Source organism: Papio anubis, chromosome 2 (assembly GCF_008728515.1).
Source record: "Papio anubis isolate 15944 chromosome 2, Panubis1.0, whole genome shotgun sequence".
NCBI classification, from domain to species: Eukaryota; Metazoa; Chordata; class Mammalia; order Primates; family Cercopithecidae; genus Papio; species Papio anubis.
In genome coordinates, this window is record NC_044977.1 from 85,820,882 (window position 1) to 85,845,079 (window position 24,198).

General features: G+C 40.2%; 1 protein-coding gene and 1 pseudogene across 5 annotated transcripts in view; both read right to left on the reverse strand.

The window, feature by feature from the left end:
* The window catches only part of CACNA2D3 (calcium voltage-gated channel auxiliary subunit alpha2delta 3), a 928,576-nt gene that overhangs the window by 350,298 nt on the left and 554,080 nt on the right, over positions 1 to 24,198 (reverse strand). The gene's annotated exons all lie outside the window — the stretch shown is intronic.
* On the reverse strand, positions 10,082 to 14,195 carry LOC103882047 (annotated as a pseudogene).

Below are 24,198 nucleotides of genomic sequence, written 5' to 3' on the forward strand. Positions count from 1 at the left end.
CATGACATTAAAAAAAGAAGAAAAAATTATATAATTTTAATAGGTCCTGAAGCACTCAATAAAATTCAACATCCATTCACATCCATTTTTACCACACTAGGAACAGAATAACACTTCTTTAACCTTAAAAAGAATATGTATGAAAATCAAAAGCAGCATAAGACTTAATGGTAAAAATAGTAAAAGCATTCATCCTGAGATCATGAAAGAGGTAAGAATATGTGCTTATCCTTATTCTTTCAACATTGTACTGGTGGTATAACAAGATTAAAAAAGAAAGAAAGAAAGAAAGAAATCCAGTGTAACATGGTAAGAAAAAGAAATAAAAGGTATATGGATTGGAAAAGTAGAAATATAGCAGCCACTATTCAAACACAGTATGATTATATACACAGAAAATCAAAAAAGATATAGTCATCATTAACCCTTTTTAGTAAGTAAACTTGGCAAAATCATTGTACAAAAGATCAATATAAAATTGATGGCTTTCATATATTAGAAAACAAAAAATTAAAAAACTCTGTCTTACATAATTGCAGCAAAGCCTTTCAAATACCTGGTAAAAAATCTTAGGAAAAATGTGTAAGACATCTAATACCAAAACTGCAAAATATTACAGAAAGAAAATAAGCGAAGGGATAGACTGTTAATGGAAGACTCAACAGTATAAAGATATGTCAATTCTTCTTCAGTTGATTTTTATATTCAACTCAATCGCAATTGAAGTCTCAGCAGATTATTTTGTAGAAATCAACAAATTGACTCTAAAATTCGTATGGAAATGCAAAGAACCAAGAAGAGCAAAGACAATTTTGAAGAATTAAAATGATATTGGAAGACTTATACTACCAAATATTAGGACTTACATAAAACTCAAGTAATTAAAATAGAGTACAAACATAAATAGACCAATAGCATAACAACAGAGTATCTAAGAAAAACACCTAATTTTTTAAAAGTACTACTATAATCCAATGAGAAAAAGTTTCTTTCATAAATTGTGCTGCATCAACTGACTATGTAGAGAAAAATAAGCCATACTTAATTCCAGATGGATTTTAATAATAAAGTTTAATAATTTAAGCTTAATAATTAAGCTTCTAAAATATAATATTGTGGACTATCATCCACCATTGGGTGGGGCAGGAAAATATGTCTTAAATTGTATATAAAAGACCACTGTCCATAAAGGAAAAGATCAATACGCTGAAATTTACCAACATTTTAAAAAACTTCTGTTCATCAAAAGATAGCATTAAAAGAAAGAGCAAACCACAGGGTGGGAGAAGATATTTTCAGTCTAAATATCCGATAAAGGAGTGGTATCTGGAATACATAAAGAATGATTACAAATCAATAAGTAAAAAAAGCAGATCGTGAGCTTTTTTAAATTGTCAAAAATCTTGAACACTTCACAAAAAAGACATAGGCATAGCCAATATATAAATAAATATCTGTATTTCATATACATTTCTAATATACATATGAAAAACTGATCAAAATTAGTGATTACAGGGATGGCAATTAACATGATAAATACTAAAACACCCACAGGCAGAACACACACACGCACACACACATCACACACACACGCACACATGCATACACACACCACACACACATGCACACGCACACACACACCACACACAACGCAAGCACACACAAACACACACACACACATCAGAATGGTGAAGATTAAGAACATTTAGGACTACAAATGTTGGCAAAGAGAAACTAAAATGCCCTTTGTCACCACTACTTTGGAAAGGTGTTTGGCAGAATTTTCTTATGCAGAACACATGTATACCTTTTGAGGTGGTAATTTGACTCCTGGATATTCCCTAACAGAAATGTATACACAAGTGTGCAATAGAAGATGTGGAAGAATTTTCACAGCAGTATAATCTGAAACAGCCAAAACTGGAAAGAGTCTACAGGTCCATCTACAGTAGATGAGATAAGTAATGATATGCCCATAGCAGAGTACTACACAACAATGATAAAAACAAACCCTTGGCTCACACAATATCTCAAAGACATGTCACTGAGTGAAAGAAACCAGACACCAGAGAGTATGTAACATAAGGTTCAGGTGCAATAACAGGTAAAAGTAACCCATGGAGATAGAAGTCAGAAAAGTAGTTACTGTAGGGGACAGAATGACTAGAAGGAGGCATGATGAAGGAAGCTTGAAGGTCCTGGCAGGTTCTGTTTTGATGCTATGATTTAACATGGGAGAGGGAATTTGTTTAAAAAAAAAAAAGTGCCACACACTTAAGTTTTGCGTCCCTTATCACATGCATTTTTGAAATGCTCCACACAAAGTCTTTAAAACATTAATTTATTATGCTATGTGAAAGAAAAATAAAATCTTGGGACCCCAATTCCTATGCCCAAAGGGTAAAGTTTAGCTTGAAAGCTGAGACATGGAAAAACAAAACCCAAAAACTCCTTTATTTTTGTTCCTAAACTGATAGCTACAGATAGAAGTTCTCATGTCTCAACAGGCGCCGCCCTAACAACGTAAATTAACAGCTCACAGGTAGAGGACAGGAGGAGACCAGAAATCCTCCCCTACCCACCCAGAGATGAATGTATATATTTGACAGCTTCCTGTACTCTGTTTACTTTCCCTTATGTAAAGTGCAGATTTACTGAGTGTAAGAGGAATACATAATTGACTGTAATGTCTACCCCCTCCTTTTCACATGCAACATATGGATTCACGAGATTGTGAACACATCTTCCCTCTTTTTTTTAAACTTTCCCCTCCTGCCCACTTTTCCCCTTTAAATACTGAGGCCCTCAAAATCCTCTTCAGAAAAAGTATGGGCCACACATACTACTGTGGCCTGTGTCTCTTTTTCCTGGGTGGATTCTCAACCTTAGCAAAATAAACCTCCAAATGGTATGAGATCGGTTAACATAATTTTTGGTTTGCACTTATACAAGACTGTTATCAGTAGCGGGCAAATTGGGGAAGGGTATATGGGAACATAGTATTATTTTTACATTTCTTGTTAGTCTAAAATTATTTCAAAATAAAGTTTGTGTTTTTATTTTAAAATATTTAATTGACAAAGATTGAATATATTCAAGATATGCAATGTGATGATTTGATATAAATATACATGTTGTAATGATTATTACAATCAAATTAATTAACACATCTATCACCATCCCTGCTGTATATCAGACACCCAGAACTTATTAATCTTCTAACTGCAAGTTTGTACTCTGATCAACATGACTTCAATTCCCCTACTTGCCAGCCCCTGGCAACCACTTGTTCGTATGTGAGATTAAACATATTTGTCTTCCTGTGTTTGGTTTAGCATAATGTTCTCTGGGTTTATCCATGTTGTCACAACGGCAGGGTTTCCCTCTTTTTTATGGCGGAATAATATTCCATTACACATCTGCTACTGTGATACCGTAAAATATGTATTTGGTCTTCCTCCCTGTTTCCTGACACAGAGCTCATAAAATACTTGGATCTCCAGTGACAGGAGTGTTTTTTGTATGCAAATGAGATGACTTGTGGCTGAGGGTCCTTAGACAGCCTCAGGATGGAGGCTCATTGCCAAGGGAACCAACCATATGATTAGAGGACTAGAACTTTCAGGTCTCCTCTCTACCTCCCCCTGTCCCCCCATATTCTGGGGAGGGGAAGGGAGCTGAATGTTGAGTTGATGAACAAGTGGACATAATGAATCTTCCATAAAAAACTCAGTCTCAAAAAGACTGAGTTCTGAGAGGTTTCAGACAGTTGAACATGGGAGGTTCTTAGAGTGTGGTGCATCCAGAGAGGGCATGGGAGCTCCGTGGTGCCCCTTCTCCCATACCTCGCCCTGTGCATCTCTACCATCTGGCTGTTGAACTGTATCCTTTGTAATATCCTTTATAATAAATGTGTACATTTATTATAAGTGAAGTGTTTCCCTGAGTTCTGTGACCCACTCTAGAAAGTTAACAGATCTCAAGGATGAGGTTATGGGAACCCCCTAATTCACAGCTGGTCGATCAGAAGTATAGGTGACAATCTACTACTTGCAACTGTCCTCTGAAGTAGGGGCAGTCTTGAGGGACAGAGTCCTCAACCTGTCTCTGGTAGATAGTGTCAGAAATGAATTGATTTAGAGGACACCCAGCTGGTATTTACCGGAGAACCTGCTAGACAATTGATTGCTTGGTGCGTGGAGAAAAAACTCAGACATCCAGGATCACAGAAGTGTTCTGTGTTGTAAAAGTATTATAAGAGAAACTGAGTTTGGATTTTCCTATATCACTAAAACTCAATTTCTGTATCCACTCATCCACAGGTTGATGGATACTTAGATGGTTTCTATACTTTGGTTATTGTGAATAAGGCATCAATAAACATGGGAATGCAGTTATCTCTTTGCTATCGATTTCATTTCCTTCTAACACAGTGCTATCATCATCCTTGTGGCCGTGAGTGTAGATGATCCAGAGGCAAAGAGGTGGTCTAGTGAGGAAAGAGTCTATGACTGTAAAATTTTTGTCAAGAGTGTAAACATATGAAACAAGCTGGAAGAGTTGGGCTGAATCACAGTAGCTCTAAGTGAAACCCACTGACCTTACCAATTTCCACTTTCCAAGCACGGCCATTGCTCTCACCACTGGGAATCTGAAGAGTCTTGGGGTATATCAAGTCCATGAAGGAATCCTGAGAGTGGCTATGGGACTGAAAAAGCTGAATCCTAAGGCTTGTTCTCTGAGTAAAACATCCTATGAAGATAACTCACACTGAAGGATGCCCTGGCCCCAGAGCACTCCCCTTCCATCCCAGAGGTACAACGTGCTCCATAAATGAAAGAGCTTCAGTTTTGATGACTTTGCTTCTGAACTGTAATCTTGAATAAATTAATGCCATTGCTAATCTCTCACAGATGAATAAAGGCTGTCTGCAAACAATAGCGCCCTTGTTTCCAGGCCCAGTGACATTAAAATATCATCTTGTCTTTCATCATCTTTGTCTTTATCTTTAGTTATTCCCGCTGTGGGATGAAAACAGCCCAAGACAAGATATAACTCCTGCAGAGTCCAGGACCTGCAACATATTTCTTTCCGACCAAGAAATCCCAGCTTTCTGCTGTCTGTCCCTCTGCCCACTTGTCACAATCCACCTCAACCAACAAATCTAACCTCCTCCCCACCAAGAAGATTCAAAAACCATCATCACTTATGTGAAACTTGAACAATGGCTACATTCTCCACACAATATTTTCATCTTGTAATTACATATGATGCAATCTGGAGGGAAAGTTTAATGGAATAAACATTCAGTCTAAGATTTAACTGTATGAGTAGGATTTTGAACATAATACTCTAAGGCTACAGACTCCTTAGCCCCAGCCAGGCAGGACAGCGGCTCTCTCAACTTTAATTATTTGCAATGAGACCCTTACTGTGTACGAAACATCCCAGAGTTATCTCTGACCTAGCACTTTCTGCTAGGCCCTCCTTGTGCCAAGCACTTAGGTTGCGTGAACTTATCCAGACCTCATCTCTTCTTGAGGTAGAAACTATTTTTATCCCCATTTTATAAATGGGGAAGCTAAGGCTTGAGGTCATCCAGATAAGGAGAAGAAAAGACGAATTTCAACTCCACCGTCCATTATCTTAACTACACTCCTTCTCTTACACAGGCTATACAATATGATCCAGGAAAGGGTGGCTCTTAACCTCTTTCTATTGGCCACTTTTCTATGAGGATAATGTTATCTGCTTGGATCTTGCCCAGTTTGTTTCATTCTTGTTACTCATAAAATTGGCTTTGCCCAAACCACATGTTTTCTGTGGAGAATCACATACTTCCAAAGAGAGCTCAGACCTTGAGCTTTGGCTTTAGAAAGCAAGAAGGAGTTGGCTCTCACTAAGACCTCTGTCCTTCAATCATCACTTCTAGCAGTGAGCAAAGTAGCATCAGATGCTTCCTCAAGACAGAACCCCCAATAGCCTGTTCCCCTATAAAACAAACTCATGAAATGATAAGACATAATGGGGTCATGAAGGACAATTACTGAACATTTGCTTATGTGACTGACACTGTTCTAAGCCATGACAGAAGTTATCTCACCTAATCATCACAGCATTCCTATGGGTAGTATGGTGGGCAGAATGCTGTGTTCCCCCACTCCTGTCCCCATGATGTCCAGAAGTTTGTGATTATGTGATGTTACATGACAAAGGAGAATTAAGGTTGCAGATGGAATTAAGATTGCTAATCAGATGATGTTAACATAGGGCCAGTTATCCCATGGGGCCAATGCAACCACAGGGCTGTTTAAAGCGGAAGAGAGTTTCAGAGTTTGTGCTGCCGTGCAAGGCAGACTAAGCCGGCTGTGGCTGGGCTTTGCAGATGGAAGGGGCCATGGGACAAGAAATGCAGACAGCCTCTGGAAAATGGAAAAGGCAAGAAAACACATTCTCTTTGTATTAGTCCGTTTACATGCTTCTGATAAAGACATACCCAAGACTGGGCAATTTACAAAATAAAGAGGTTTAATCAACTCACAGTTCCAAGTGGCTGGGGAGGCCTGACAATCATGGTGGAAGGTGAAAAGCACATCTCACATGGTGGCAGACAAGAGAATAGAGCTTGTGCAGGGAAACGCCCCCTTATAAAACCATCAGATCTCGAGACTTATTCACTATCACGAGAATTGCACAGGAAAGGCTTGACACCAGGATTCAATTACTTCCTACCAGGTCCCTCCCACAACACATGGGAATTGTGGGAGTTACAACTCAAGATGGGTGGGGACACAGCCAAACCATATCACTCTCCTTGCATCTCCAGAAAGGAATACAGTCCAGCTGACACCTTCACTTTAACCCAGTGAGACCCTCATCTGATCTCTGACTCAAAGAACTGTCAGATAGTAAAAGGAGTTGTTTAAGCCACTACATTTGTGGTAATTTGTTACAACATAAACAGGAAATGAATACAGGTAGGCTTTATCAAGATGATAATCTCCATTTTTACAGATGAAGAAACTAGCATTGAGAGCTTTACACTCTTGCCTGAGGTCACCTAACAAGTAAGTTGTAGAGTCAGAATTTTAACCAGGCTGTCTAGAGCCGTCTTATAATAGTAGGCCTTCTCCCCAAGGCAGCTCCTCCTCCTACTCAAAATTGTCTCCATTATTTCTTGCATTAAAACAGAGGCTGTATTTGGTAAGTTTAATATTCACCACATAGCATTTAAAGGGAAGGGAGGGACGGGAGGAAGACAACCTTTATCTAGCTTTCGGCATTTTATATTTGTCTGCAGAAAGCTATGAGGGAGCTACTCCAAGTGGCAAGCACGTCAGAGAGCTTAGGTGGTCTGATAGCAGCAGATGAGGAAGGGCAGGTACTGCCAACTGTCTGCCTAACATCATCCCTATTTCTCCTTGTTTGCGTCCCAACTTTGTCCAGATATCCACTCTTCTATGTTCAGAGAGGAGGCTTCCTCCCAAGTCCCAGTGTGGAATCACGATTGGTCTATGTTAATCATGGCAATCCCATCTGTTTTGCCATTGATTGGTTCCGGCATAAGCATGTGACCCATTTCTGGCCGATAGGATCTACAGAGGTGCCTGTGTGGGGATAGGGAAGAACTCCCTCTTTTATAAGATAAAAAGAGATAGAGAAAAGTCTGCTGGTGTCTCCTCAAACTGCTGCCATCACCTGAGACTATGATGGTGTCATTGTTTACATGTTGAGAATGGCAGAGAGTATCGCTATAAAAATTACTCTGAGCTGCTGAATTAGCCAGCTCCAGAGCTGCTCTGTCTCCAGGTGACAGATGTTTGAAGTTGGCTCATCCTAACCGGTACAATAGATCTTTTCTGAGGGTGCTGTTCCCTGTATGTCATTTAGTAAGGCAATGTGGAGTGCTGAGGCACAGTCTTATGTACATGGTATCCAGTGAACAGTGGCTATTACTCTTGTTCTTTATGCGAGAGAAAGATGGCTCAGAGACGTAAGCTGGCTTGAAAAAAATCACGTTATTTTATGGCACAATTAGGATAAGAGTTCAGCCCTCTGTGAGTCCACAGTTTGGCCTTTGCCCACGAATCAAACAGTCTCTCCCCTGTTTGTTATTTGATGGCAAGAGTTCAATTACTGTCTATCAAAATATGCTACATAGCCATGGATGAATGACAGTTACGCTGGTTGCTCCGTTTACCCAGATTGTAATTAAATTGCCTCTTCAGCTGGGCCTCTGACTTTTTAACATTTTCAATTGTAGGTAAGGAGATTTAATTAAATATTCTAATTATATCCTCCCAACTGGTAGCAAATCTATAGTAATGATTGTAAGGTCTCTAAACATACTTAAAATGTAATGTACTCCCATTACACTCAATGCGGCTAACAACTAATATTCTAATTACCAGTTAAACATCATTTCTACAGGGAGAGCCTCTTGGAGCCTCTGGTCTAAATGAAATCTTCCATTAAAATCAAGATGTTCACCAATCCCATTTTCTCTTCTTATGTACTCAGGAGGACTGTGTTTCCCAGTTTTCCTGGTAGTCATGTTGGTGGGTCCATGTGGCTAAATTCTGGACAATGGAATATGCACAGAAATGATATACCCACTTCCCAGCTGGCTAAAAACCTGCCTGTGCAATTTGCCTCAATCTTTCTCTCCCTCTTGCCATTAAGTGTCAAGACCACACGTTAAAGTTGGTGGCACCAATGACAGAAGGACACTGGACCCTCAAATCCCAATAGAACTACCCAATCTGCATCATATTGGAATGTGAGAAGAAATAAATCTTCATTTTTGTTAAGTCATTTAGATTTCATGTTCATTATTATTGTTATAGCAACACAAATCAGCCTAGCCTCATTAATACAAATCTCTCTTCAAGACACTGATTTTCCCTTCATCATACTTACCACAATTTGCCATTAAATATTTTATTTAGGGTTTATTTCCTGACTCCTCAGGAACCACTGTTCACCTGTGCTATTCATAGGTGCTAATTCAATGCCTGGTACACAATAGGTGCTCCACAAATACTTGCTCGATGCCTGAACAAATGAATATTTAGCAAATGAATGAGTCCATTCTCTGATTTTTGACACCCACCTCTCTCCCTATGAGTGTGTGTGAAAACAAAAGATATTTTTTTTGTTGTTGGTTTGGAAAATAGTACCTCTACCAGGTAGTAAGCAATTGATTTTATTTTATTTTCATTTTAGAGACAGGGTATTGCTCTTTCACCCAGGATAGAGTGCAGTGGCAATCCATAGTTCACTGCAGACTCAAACTCCTACGCTCAAGCAATCCTCCCACCTCAGCCTCCTGAGTAGCTGGACCTATAGGCACATGCCCTCATTTCCAGCTAATTTTTAAATTTTTTTTGTAGGGACAGGGTCTCATTATGTTGCCCATGCTGGTCTTGAACTACTGGTCACAAGCAACCATCCCAGTTTGGCCTCCCAAAATGCTGTCATTACAGGTGTGAGCCACCATGCCTGGTTAGTGATGGATTTTAAAAGATAAGACTTCCAAGGCAGGAGGATCACTTGAAGTCAGGAGTTCAAGACAAGTCTAGGTAACACAGTGAGACTCTGTCTCTACAAAAAAATTAAAAAATTAGCTCAGCATAGTGGTGCGCACCTGCAGTCCCAACTACTCGGGAGGCTGAGTGGGAGGATCACTTGAACCCAGGAGGCTAAGCCTTTAGTGAATCGAGATCATGCCACTCCCCTCCAGTCTGGGCAACAGAGGGAGTCTCTCTCTTCAAAAAAAGAAAAAAAGAAGAGAGAGAGAGAGAGAGAAGACATTAAGCAGTCTGCAACTAGAGTTTAAAAATGAAGGCTGGGCGCAGTGGCTCACACATGTAATCCTAGCACTTTGGGACACTGAGGTGGGTGGAGCACTTGAGGTCAGGAGTTCGAGACCAGCCTGGCCAATATGGTGAAACTCCATCTCTACTAAAAATACAAAAAAAAAAAAAAAAATTAATCAGGCATGGTGGCATGCACCTGTAGTCCCAGTTACTTGGGAGGCTGAGGCAGGAGAATTGCTTGAACCCGGGAAGCAGAGGTTCCAGTGAGCTGAGATTGAGCCATTGTACTCCAGTCTAAGCAACAGGGCAAGACTCCATCTTGAAAAAAAAATGAAGATGGGTATAGAATTAGGTTTTATGGTTGATGAGCAGATGTAAAGAACAGTTATTTAAAATTGGCCTCACCTTATCATACCAGAATTAGTGGAAAACCAAAAGAAAAAAAAATTGTCTTATCAATCAATAGGGTTACAGAAAAAGAGAGAAACGTAAGAACCAAGATTTAAGTCAAAATCAAACTGGTCTGGTGAAAAATACAGGAATGCCTAAAAGTCTGTCAAGGCTTGTCAGGGTCTCACCCCTCCACCATGAATTCAGGTGTTGGAGGAAATTCTGGAGCCGCCTAGGATTTGGGCATTTAAATTATGGCTTAACTTACAAATATGCATTCAAAAGCATTCTTCTCTAAAAGATTTAATTATCTGTCTCTTTTCCAAATAGCCCCAACTCTCTACCTCCTGCATACTTGGGCCAAGGCTGGGGGTATTCAATGCTAAGATTCCAGCTTTATCTCTGCTCAATCAACACATACCTATTATAAACAAACAATTTGGCAGTAATCACAAGGTCTGCAACCAAAAGGATCCTGTTCAACTCCATCCTTTCGAAGAAGTGTTTATTAGGGTTATTTTTCTGTCACTTTGTCTTTGGTAGCTCTACAGAGTGGGCCAGACAGCTCGTAATCTAAACCTTAAAATTTATTTCACTGACTTGAAACTTCCATGTTTTATTAGAACATGCAGGCAAAACAGTTTTGGTCTGCCATCAAATTCGATAACACCTTTGTATATATCATGTGATACCACTCAGCTACTTCTCATTCTCAGAGATTAAAAACCAGTGAATTATAATGGATTCTTCAGTTAGAAATCCAGAAAAGTTTCACTGGATGGTTTCGATGTTCTTTGATTGACTCAAGGCCAGGAATATAAGGCCCCTGAGTTCTTTAATTATGTCTCCCATATCTCTGACTTTGGTTTCAAATAAACAATTACCTTGCCAAACCATAACCTGCATTCATTGTTCAGCACTTGAAAGCTTTAAACAATGCCTATCTCTAGCCTCTGTGGATATAGGTGGACTTAAAGTCACATAACCCAGTCTTGATTATTATAAAGGGGGTCTAACTTCAACTCCAACAGGCAAAACGGAATGAAAACAGGATTTGGAAGGGCCTTTCCGTCAGATAAACAGCTCCTTCTATACACAAACTCAATGTGCCACTTACTTTTCTCACTCCTCTGCTGAAGTGAAACAAGCAAATAAAAACTCAGGCAACCACTGCCCCAGAAATCTCCCTCTCCCTCAAGCTACCCCACATAGTGAAATTCTTGGATGGGCAGACCATGGAAATTCAACAGTCAGCAAAAGCTTATGGGCAGCCCAACTTACTCAAAGCCTTTATCATCATACGGCTTCCACGTAAAGCTTTGGAGACATTAGCCACACTCTGATACTGGGACTACAAAGAAAATTCCACAGATGAAAGAATCAGGATCTCTTTCCAGCCAACAAAACCAATGTCAATCTGAAACCATCACTCACATTCAAGGTGTCCTTCCCACTCAAATCCTAGGTTGCCCTGTGAATCCCTTTCATGTATTGGGACAAGGGTGTGAATGTCTTTTGCATTGAGGCATTGGATTGATGGCAGGATGAGCCAGGGTTGAATAATTTATCTAACTTTTGTCCAGAACTAATAAGCCAATGGGAACATCCAATGAACATAATGAACATACTTAAATATAACATGTGGGAAACATACATAACAAACTTCAAATCAAACCTCTCTTCTGACCTCCAAAATGCCAAGAATGTCCCTTAGAACTAGACTGGACCATGGCCAATTAGATCTGAATTCATTACATATGTTTTGGGGGATGGGGCTTTTGCCTGGACTCACCCTAATGAATTGTTCAGCCTTCATGGAAATGCTCTAATGACAATAATTTTCAGGAAGTAGCTGGCTCTTGCCTTCTTTCACTTGCTACCCATTAATACACCTTCTATGCATTACTTAGATTAAGGACTTTGTAAAGGAGGCCTTTGTAAGAAAAATAACTTGGGCAGCAGTGCAGCAGAGCATGAAATCCCAATCTGGATGGTTGGCTGCTTCATAAAATGTGACCAGGAATGGAGAAGCCAAAAACAGAGGTAGGGAACAGAGTGATAGATCTCACAGTAGCTGATGGAAACTTTCCCAACCATATCATGACAGTTGGCCTATGCAGGGCCCCAAATGAAATCCATTATATTGGCCACAGAGCATGGGATTCTGGCACAGTCAGTGCAAAAGGGTTTCCCTCTGTGAGCTTTAAATGTGATCAGGCAGCCTCCCACTGCTCCTCACCCTGAGAGTGAGAGCCTAAAGCTGGAGAGCATCGATTCTCACAATGGCCTTGACAATCAGTTACAAGATCATTTTTGAAGACAACCAAACTCATAGCACTTCAGTAAAAGTTACAGTCTACTGAGGTGTTGTTATTCAAGGACAGCTAGTCTCAATGGTAACATGTCACTCATGAAAGTCCAAGCACCAAAGTCTGAGGATAGATACCATTTTTAACAAATAAAGACAGATGCTAATCATTCTACTAATACATCTACTTGCATTCTAAAGGATGTTCCTGAATGAAAGAGAAAGGGGTGACTGAGGCATAACCCTAGGCAAGCATTGGCATGGTGGCTTCATGCATTGTTAATGTTATGTGAACAATACTATTAAGAACTGCCACTACTTTGGGAAGAAAATGTTGGGATAAAGCCCCTAGGCTAACCTTCTATTGAAATGTCTGCAGGCAGTCTGCCAGATTCCGGAACTGATAGCGGCTGCTCTCAGAGGTGAGGATCAACTCTCCTAACCTGTTGATCTTGTTTTTATGCATGATGGCTATCTTCTGCCGCACAGGCTCTGCGATCCAGTCGGCAGTTGCCAAATGGAACCTGACTTCCACCTTGGAATTCACTTTGTTCACATTCTGCCCCCCAGGACCACTACTCCGACAATAAGATATTGTCAAGCGATCTAGAGGGATGTCACTGTCGGCTTGCTTTGCACCATCCGGGACCCTCCAAGCAGTGTCCGAGCCCTGAGATTCGGGGTAGAGCTTGTCCAGGCTGTAGATGCTCTTGAACTCAGTGCCATCTTTCTGCTTGTGCAGCGCCCGGCGTGATCGCTGAGGCCAGCGAGACACCCAAGGAGCCAACAAAAGAAGATGTTAAACTTCAGAGAATCAGGATAGAAAACATGAATCGGGAAAGGCTGAGACAAAAGAGAATTCATTCTGCTGTAAAGACAAGCAGGAGTGTTGACATGGACTGAAATCACCCTCTGCAGCTGGGAGGGCTCGTCTGGGTGTCAGGGCAGCTGCAGCTGAGAGGCCTTTCATACCATAAGGAGATTTCCTTTTTTCTTTTTGGCTGTTAATACTTGTCTATAACATTGGAGCCATCACAAGAATGTTCATTTGGAATGAAGGTTACAGGCACTGGTTGCAAAAGTCTTTATAGGCAGTCACCATATTGTCAAACCTTAATAATGCATCTAATGTGTTAGCCACAATAAAATTCAAAACTCAAACAAAACAAAACAAAACAAAATAAAAACAAAAAACAAAAAAAAAAAGAAATGTCAATCCCCAGAGCAGAACACGATGCATGGCTATCCCCAAACTCCATCTTAGCTGAAGAAAATGCAAGAAGGTATCTCCTTATGTTAAAAGATGATTTTACTTGGAACTTGGATACATCAAAATAGTGCATTGCTAGGTCTTCATGAAAATGCTTCTAGTCAAAGGAATGCTGGATCCGTGGAAGAACTGGACTTCTATGTGGGAATGAGGCGGCTCTAGGTGATTTGGCCTTATGATGTGTGAACAAGATGGTTCTTAAACCATATGGGCTAGTGATGCTGCCTCAAAAGAGCACAGAAGCCAGACAGATCACTCTATTATTTTATGACAACTATACGAGGAGAAGACGGGCCATGCACAGCATCTCCATCATCACTTTATGACCCATGACAGTCAGTGTCACTGAAGTGCTTGTCTCAGACGAAGTCTGGTTTCTAGTATGAATAAGACAAAAGGCTTCAGACATATCCGCATAGCAAATCAAAATTCATTAAGTTAGGATCAGTACATTATTTGAAGCAACTTATACTCTTCTAACCAGGAAGATGTCCTATTATGTTATAATTATATCAGATATCAAACAGGGTTAATTCAAAGCTTTTAGTTATAGGAACATTGGGAGGTCCAAACTGTTGAATTAAATTACTCTACAATCCTGTGCTAAAATACTCATTAAAAGTATTGAACCTCAATAAGAAGAAAGGCTGTCAATGTGTTATCTGTAACCCTTGAGTCCTTGGATTTTTCTACTGTGAAGTCATCCCTTCACTCAAAACAAAGGAGCAAATAACAACAACAACATAAAACCTATGAGAACCAATTGCAGCACTGGCATGTTACTGAGGCTGGGGACAATCTCTTTACAAAGGCCAAGTTTTTCTTCTCAACAAGTGAGGAATCTAGAATGGGCTTGAGATAAGTTACCTTATAATTCAAGTTCAGTGATATAACTCCTAAGACACCGACACAAACAATATAATTTGGCAGCACCAAGAGCTGACTTTGCTGGGAAAGGAAATAACGTGACCCCTAGAGAAGGAGAAAGGAAGTGAGGATTTAAAATAAGGCCAAAGAGTTGAAATTGATATGGCAAAATGTGAATATTTGCTAAATCCAGATAGTGGATATTCAGTACATTTGAAATATTTCACAAATTAAAAACAATGAACTTAATCTTTTGGAGACTGAGCCATTTTTGGAAATAATCAGGCAGGAAGACCCATGCAGATGCCAGTGCAGGGGCTGGGCCAGCTACACTCCATGGTCCACAGTAGCTCTGTACCCAGCGGAGCTCAGAGAATGCAGAAAGCCCCACAAGAAAGTCCATTACTTTGATTTCAATGCACTCTCCACTCTCTACAGGGTTGTTTCCCTGTAGAAATGGGGGTGGGGGTGGAAAATCTCCTATTTGGGTCAGGGAAGTAAGAGTGTTGGGTAGGAGGGAGGTAGGGGTAGAAAACTGCCATGCACACCAACAATATGGGCTTGGATCATATCTTTCAAAAGATCATGAAATAACAGACTTTGAACAACAGGAAGGAGTCCCACATCTGAGTCACTGCCTCATGTTAGATGGGGTATATTAACATTTGTGTCTCTTGGCCTAAACACCTCTTGTTAAAGGGATTCCACTCCCATACAGCTGTGCTGTTCTAATCACAAACGTCTGAGTGATCAGGAATACTGTTCTCTGGCAAGTCAAAAAACAAAATGACTAGCTCAACAAATTTTTATCAAGACATGCAGCTCACAGAGATCCCTGAGCCTGCAGCCATCAACACAGGGAAAAGGCAAAAACCTATTAGCCAGGTATTTAAAAAACAGGGAAAAATAAAGAAATGGAAACTATGTATGAACTGGGGATCCAGCATCCCCCCAATAGAAGGTTTTAGCTGTCCTTACAAGTCAGTTAAAAATGTTTAAGGAACATACTTAAACTGCAGCATTTCTAATGCGGCTGTCACACTACATTTAATGCAGAAAAGATGTATTTTTAAATGATCCGGTTACTCCAAGGGCTTTGGCTTATAAAAGCCTTTTTTATTGAGATTCTAAATTCCAGTCTGAATAACCTTTCAATTTGTTCCAGTAATTTTTCCCCTCCTGCATTTGCATTGGCAATACAGCTGGAGTCATTTCAAAGCCTGGGCCCTGAGCACTGAGCCTTTTGTACCAAGTCTTCCCCTTCAGCATAGACTGTGGGTGCCAGATTTGACATTTCTATGAAGCTGTTTGCACAAGAAAAACCACTTGCTTTTCAAAGATCAAGATTAAAGAGAGCTTAGGAAAAGAAAGAGAGCATGTAGTATTTTTCATCACCTCTGTGATTACCTGGGGGTAGAGGTAGGGGTCTGAACTACAAATTAAGTCACTTCTAGATTCTTTGAGTAGTTAAAAGTGCTGCAAACAAATGTGGCTCTCTGTTAATATCTCTGCTTACATCCCAAAGACCTTGTTTCATTATCTAACCATTGCTTTCCTTTGGGCTCTACTGCGAGTTTGCCGACATTTTGCAACCTGGCGCTTGGGGGAAACTCATGATAAAACATCAGTGTGAAGGTATGAACAAGGTTTAAACTCGACAGCTTTTCATGTGGCACCTTCTTCCTAAACATTGAAAGGAAAAGGAGACCTTGCAAAGATGGGATAATTGTGGGGGGATTTTAGTCATTCCACTCAAAACCTGGTAGGAGGATAGCCAATGTTTATTGAACCTTCACTATCTGGCCAGCGCTGAGCAAGATGCTTTCAGGAATACTTTCGTCCAAAACTAAACATCTGAATAACAAAAGGTGGCCACCATTCCAATTGTAGGGACACTAGTTATCCTTAAAAAAATGTAATACCACCCAAGAATCTAGAAACTACTTTTACATTTAGCTTGTTTCAGTAGGATTAGGCCTGTAAAATTCTTATAGGTAAATTCTAGCTCCAAATGGATAAAATGAATCACATGTAGGTTAATATAAATAAACTCTGTGGCACCTTGTCCAACCTAAAACTTTTGTTTTATTTTTTTTAATCCTGTTTTTTTTTTCTTCCAACTTTTAATTTAAGTTCAGGGGGTACCTGTACAGGTTTGTTACATGAGTAAATTTCATGTCACTGGAGTTTGGTGTACGAATGATTTCATCACCCCAGTAGTGAGTGCAATACCGGGTGGGTAGTTTTTTGATCCTCATCCTCCTCCCACCCTCCACCCTCATGTAAGCCCTGGTATCTATTGTTCCCCTCTTTGTGTCCCTGTGTACTCAATGTTGAGCTCCCACTTATAAATTAAAACATGCAGTATTTGGTTTTCTGTTCCTATGTTAATTTGCTTAGGATAATGGCTTCCAGCTGCATCCATGTTGCTGCAAAGGATGTGATTTCATTCTTTTTAGGACTATGTAGTATTCCATGATGTGTATGTATCACATTTTCTTTATCCAATCCACCATTTACAGGCATCTAGGTTGATTACATGTCTTTGCTCTTGTCGAAAGGAGTACACACGCAAGCATGTGTCTTTTTGGCAGAATGATTTATATTCTTTTGGTACTTTGATTGCTGTGTTGAATAGCAGTTCTGTTCTAAGTTCTCTGAGAAATCTCCAACTGCTTTCCACAGTAGCTAAACTAATTTACATTCACACCAGCAGTGTATAAGCATTCCCTTTTCCTCTGCAACCTCTCTAACATTTACTTTTTAACTTTTTAATGATAGCCATTCCGACTGGTGAGATGGTATCTCATTGTGGTTTTGATTTACATTTCTGTAATAATTAGTAATGTTGAGCATTTTTTCATATGCTTGTTGGCCACATGTATGTCTTTTTTTTTTTTAATTAATTTATTATTATACTTTAAGTTGTAGGGTACATGTGCATAACGTGCAGGTTTGTTACATATGTATACTTGTGCCATGTTGGTGTGCTGCACCCATCAACTCGTCATTTACATCAGGTATAACTCCCAGTGCAATCCCTCCCCCCTCCCCCCTCCCCATGATAGGCCCCGGTGTGTGATGTTCCCCTTCCTGAGTTCAAGTGATCTCATTGTTCAGTTCCCACCTATGAGTGAGAACATGCGGTGTTTGGTTGAGAAGCGTCTGTTCATGTTCTTTGCTCATTTTTTAATGGGGTGGTTTAAGTTCCTTAAGTTCCTTATAGATACCCTGGATATTAGACTTTGTCAGATGCACAGTTTGCAAATACTTTCTCCCATTCTGTCTGTTTAATTTGTTGATAGTTTCTTTTGCTGTGCAGAAGCTCTTCAGTTTAGTTAGGTCCCACTTGTCAATGTTCTTGTTGCAATTGCTTTTGAGAGTTTTCATCATGAATTCTTTGCCAAGGCCTATGTCCAGAATGGTTATTTCTCAGGTTTTCTTCTAGGGTTTTTACAATTTGAGGTTTTACTTTTAAGTCTTTAATTCATCTTGAGTTGATTTTTGTATATGGTGAAAAGAAGGGGCCCAGTTTCAATCTTTTGCATACAAATAGCCAATTATCCCAGCACCATTTATTGAACAGGGAGTCCTTTCCCCATTGCTTGTTATTGTCAACTTGGTTGAAGATCAGATGGTTGTGGGTGTGTGGGTTTATTTCTAGGTTCTCTGACCTGTTCCATTGGTCTATGTGTCTGCTTTTGTATCAATACCATGCTGTTTTGGTTACTGTAGCCTTTGTAGTTTAGTTTGAAGTCTATACTACAGTGTGATGTAGTGTGATGTCTCGGGCTTTATTCTTTTGGCTTAAGATTACTTTGGCCATTCAGACTCATTTTTGGTTCCATGTAAATTTTACAATAGTTTTCTCTAGTTCTGTGAAAAATGACATTAGTAGTTTGATAGGGATGGCACTGAATCTATAAATTGCTTTGGGTGGTATGGCCATTTTAACAATATCGATTCTTCCTATTCATGAGCATAAAATGTTTTCCCATTTGTTTGTTGTTGTCTCTGATTTCTTTCAGTAGGGTTTTGTAATTCATGTTGTAGAGATATTTTACCTCCCTAGGTAGTTGTATTCCTACAACCTAAAACTTTTAAATGACCTTTTGTAGGGAATAAACATTTATAACACATATTTACATCTTTCAAGCATATCTTGTGAACAGGAGCTAGGTATATTAGGTATAGAGAGGATGCTGGGGGGAAATCTCAGTAGACTCCTTGAAATTCCTTACAAACAACTATTAGGCTTCCTGTACATGGTAGGGTTGATTTTACTTTCATTAAGATCACTAGTTTTCAGAGCTTTAATGACACAAACCAGTTTCTCATATAATTTGCTTCTGATTCACTTTCAAACATTAGATGATCTTTTTTGGTGGGGTGCACACATCTTACTTGGTAGAAATAAAGACAACTTATAGGATTAGAGATGACTTGTAAAGCCTATAAAGAAACTTCAGATCAGTGGCCAAATTGGTTTCTTGTAGGAATCAGAGGCACTTGACAAGCACTCATGAAAAGAACCTGATTTCTTTCATCCACTATGGCCCAGTTCCATTTAAATTTAGAACAGAGAATTCTGCAGCCTCTGCTTTTAGAATAATTACTGATGGCTCTTACTTTTTGAGAATATGCTGGGACTCTCAGGGGGAGGCAGTGCAATGGCTAAGGCTATAGCTCTGGAGTCTAAGGAATTGGTGTTAGGTCTTCGTTTTTTTCCTGAACAGTTCTGAGACTTGGGCAAGTAATTTTCCAGCCCTATACAAAGGGACTAGTGATAGCTCCTGTCTCACAGGGCTGCCATGACAATTACATGAGGCAGCTCCTGGAAAGCACTTTGCACAGAGCCCAATGCATAGGATAAACTCAACTAAATAAAAGCTTAATATTTCTATAGTATAACTATTTAACATTCTTCTACCAACTGGTTATTTATTCAAGTATCATAAATTATAAAATTCTAAAGGTATAACGATACATGTTAAAAATAAAAATAAAAACTTGACGTCTTGACTGTTACTTATTTGAGACATCCTCTGGAGAAACAATGTCCAACAGAACTTTCTTCAATGATGAAAATATTATACATTTGTGCTGATATGGTTGTCACCAGCTAATGGGACTATTAAAACACTTGAAATTTGGCAACCAAGGAACTGAATTTTTAATTTTGTTTAATTTTAATTAAATTAAATGTGAATTTTAAGCGGCCAAAAGTGGCTGATGGCCACCATGTTGGGCAGCTCAGTCAGCTCTGGAATACGAGGAAAATAGACAGGGGAGCATAAATAAACAAAGAAATCAGTATCAGTGAGAAAAGCCACATTTGGATGAGAATGATTACTTAGCACTCACCCAGCAAACACTTGAGATGTTCCATGAGTCGTGAAGGTGAAAATGAGCTGGGAGTTATTATAGACTATCCTGAATTCAAATTCTGGATCTATCAGTTACACGTTGTAATAGCTAGGCAAATCTGTTAGCTTCTTCTTAGCCAGGGGCTATGACTAGGTAGTGCAAGTAGATAATAAATGCTAGAAGTGGATTATGCTCCCTAAGGAAACCCAGAAGGGACAACCTTGTGTGTATCTGTGTCACACACAGGTTAAAAGCACATCAGCACCCACACAAACAAAAGATTTAATCTCATGGTTAATATGGTTGTTTGGGTTGGCATAGTTTGGGTTATTCATTTAGTAAGAATATAAACGGTCCAGTAAGCACTCTTACTGTGTGGTGAGGCCCGAAGTGATAGAGGAAAAACCAAACTAATATTATTTAGCACATATTAAGTGTTTTCCATTTATTCTCACAGCAGCCAGGATGAAGTCAACGTTACTATCTTTATTTTATGTAGACTACAAACTGAGGCATAGAGTGGTTAAATCACTCACCCAAAGGAATACAGCAGAGCTGGAACCAAAATTCAGTCTGATAAAGTCCCAATTCAGAAGAACCACTGCTGAGAAATATAACAATAAATGGGGTGTGCCCTTATATTAAAATGCTGCTAGTCTCACGGAGAAGGTAAGACATAAACACAAGGCAGCAGGACGCAAAACTAAGAGTGAGATATACATTGTCACAGGGGAGAGGAGAAGGGGCCAGAAGGAAACACTGGCTTCTGAGCAACTTGTTAGTGACTAGCAAGGGAAGCAGGCTGTTTCCCAAAGGAGGGAAAGACTTTGCTTAATCATGACAAGTGTGGGACACTCTTCTGCCTCATTAGAGAAGGAGCTTAGCGGATGCCTGGGACTGGAGAGACGAGCCTCCCTCTGCCCTCCAGCCCCTTCCCCCTTGCTCCTCCAGCATCCCGTGCAGGCTTCTTCCTCCTCCTGATCCTCTCTTGCCTGCTATGTCTCCCAAGCATCCTATCAGAGAGAGGCTGGCATGGGGCCAAAGGAACAGTTTTTGAAACTGGAAACCAGATGCCACCAGCTCCCTATGACTTGGGTTCTGTCATGCCTTGATGCCTTGGTCTTATTTTCGTCTTAAGACTTCTGAGCAGGTTCAGGGTCTTCCTCTATGTTTTCAATGAAGCACACTGTCAGCACCAGTAATCACTAAATAAGAACGGTAATTACACCCTTCTTACCTAAATGCCTTCTATGATTTCAATAATTCCATTCGAAAATCCTTGCAGGGCCGCCTGCATTCACGTGGTTGCTAGTGATTTGTACAAGCTTTAGCTCGCTCTCCCATACGTCCTTGTATGTCTATAAATGGTTATATTTGGGGAGAACACACAGGGTGGGAGATAAATACATAGGCAGGCCATTGCCCAGGCACCAATTTATAAAATGCATCATAAGAGATGAAAAGTGTTAGGCAAATGTGTTTGTTATTTCTATGTTGTTCACATTTCCCTCAGTCACATCGCATCTCCTTTTCCAAATGTTCTAATCCTGTTTTATTCCTACTGTAAGAATTCCGCTTACTTGAATGTTCTCATCTCTTCAAAGATGACGTCAAGCAGGAGGCAGAGATTGAGTTTTAATCCCTTGCTTGCCCTTCCGAATGTCAAATATTTGTGGTGTTCAGCGTTTTCAAAATCAATGGGGACAAAAAACATATCAAAATGAGTATCAAGATCATTCAGAGCAGAATATTAAATGTGCCTTATGTTTTTCTAAGGCAAGTTTTAAAAACAGGACTGGCAACAAAGCAAGTTCAAAGTTTATGAAAACAGACAACTCTAGCTGTATTCCATTTCCCTTTGTCTGGAAGCCAGTTCTTTTGAAAAAGTTCAAAGGAAAGCTGAACTGTGACTCCCTTTCTAAACAAACAACATCATCCCTGTGTGTCAATAAGTTAACCATCCCCCAGTCCCTGATGTCCAAACCTACACCCCCAATTTGCTATTCACATTCCTGAGACTACCCCTTGGTTACAAATCTGCTATTGTTGTTCTTTAATTCTACACTGACAGGCAGTTTCCTGGGAAGCACCCATAAGTAGTCAGTTGTCACTAGGATCTGAAAATAGCTTGAAAATATTATTTGGATTGTTTGCAGTTCATCGTTTTAAATGAAAGTAAGGAGAGAGAGCAGCAAAAATGACAATAGAGAGCTAAAAAAAATGGGCAATAAACCTTATTTTCTGTTTGTGCAAAGTGTTGCTAAGATAACATATTGTGCATAATTTTAAAAACAAGAATGAATGACAGGCCAACAGTGAAGATACCATGCCCACTGGCAAAATGAGACTGGAAGAAAAAAAAAAATAAGTCTGGCTAAGGGAAAACTAAATTAACTGCTCCCTCTTCAAGATATTTAGTCAAGCTTCTTCCTCCTCACATCTCCTACCCTCTTCCCAGCAGTAGCTTTAGCATCCATTAAAATGGGTGATTTGAATGCATAGAAGGTAGTTAGAAAAGGACTAGAAGTATCTTGCCTATAGCACTCTTGTTTCAACTCCCTCTCTCTGGAATGCATGAAAAATCAGTTAAGTGTGCACATGGCTCCATTCCTTCCAGACCAGAGGAGTGCGGGGCACCTTGCAGCCAGGGGGAAGGAAGAAACAGGAAAGAGGAAAAGAACTGGAGAAAGGGCAGTGAACATGTATTCTTGGGACTGAGGATTCCATCAAAATGGTCAGATAGGGATTTCTGCTTGTCCTTGGAAACTGTAGGTTTAGAAAAGCTGATGCTCTAAAGTTTGTTCAGCCAAATGAAGGGGGTTCCCTAAGGCAGTGGTCCTCAAACTTTACTGTGGACAAAAGTCACCTTGGGTGCTTGCTGACATGCAGATACCTGGGTCTGACCCCAGACCCAGAGTTAGAAACTTCAGAAACAGAGCCAGGAATCTGATGTTTTTGTTTGCTTGTTTTTACTTTTTTGGGATGGGGTCTCTGTCATCCAGGCTGGAGTACAGTGGTGCAATCTCAGCTCACTGCAACCTCTGCCGCCTGGGCTCAAGTGATCCTCCTACCTTAGCCTCCTGAGTAGCTGGGACCACAAGCATGCATCACCATGCCTGGCTAATATTTTGTATTTTTGGTAGAGACAGGGTTTTGCCATGTTGCCTGGGCTGGTCTTGAACTCCCGAGCTCAAGTGATCCGCCTGCCTCGGCCTCCCAAAGTGCTGGGATTACAGGCATGAGTCACAGCGTGTGACCAAGAATCTGATTTTTTAAAGAGAGCTCCAGAGTGCTAAAGCTAGGGACCCCCAAATCTTGTAAACAAACAACAAGATCAAAAACACTGCTTCTCACTACTGGGTTCCCCAAACAAAAAACTCTGTGCATACTTTTGGACTTGTAAGAAGCAGGAGAGAGACAATGGGAAGTAAGCAAGGATGATTTTTAACATAATACTGCTGGCTAATTTATGAGCTTACCCCCATTTTAGCATTCTTTAAAATGTCTTCTGGAGGGTTCAGTGCTGCAGCAGAGAATAGGGTCTTCCATGAAGTGGAACTACAGGACAACTGGGTTTGCTAAGTGATGTGGTGATGGTAGGTGCACACACAGCCACCAACCACGAGCAAGAAGAAAGGTGAGTGGGGGACAGTGGAACTGTGCCATTCTTTCCTCCGTGTACTCACTACCACCACATTCCCTGACCACACACCTCCCTGATGATAACCACATCCTGAACAAGAGAAATAAAACCCTCTCCTAAGGAAACATCCTATGACAAGGAAAAGCAAACAAAGTGAAATACAAAATCAGTTGATGAAGGAAGTCAAACTCATTTCCATGCATTGTAAATAGCATCGGGCCTCATAGGCATTTGAAAATAATTTCCTAATGTCAGTGTAGTAGGAAGCAGACTCCTCCTCCCCTGCCATGCAGAATATCACAGCTGCTGGAATGGGGGAACCTTCCAGCCCACCATCTTGAGATGAAATGTGAAGGCTGAAGGAAGCCCTCTCCAATCTGCTAACCTAGGGAGCCGCTGGTCCAAATAACACCAGCAATTATTTGTGAAGTTACAACCGTTGGCAACTGTAATGGAAGCTACTAAGAAGATTTTTATCTGAATATCATGGTGGAGTTACTAGAAGCCAGACAGGAACACAGCCCACTCCTTGAAC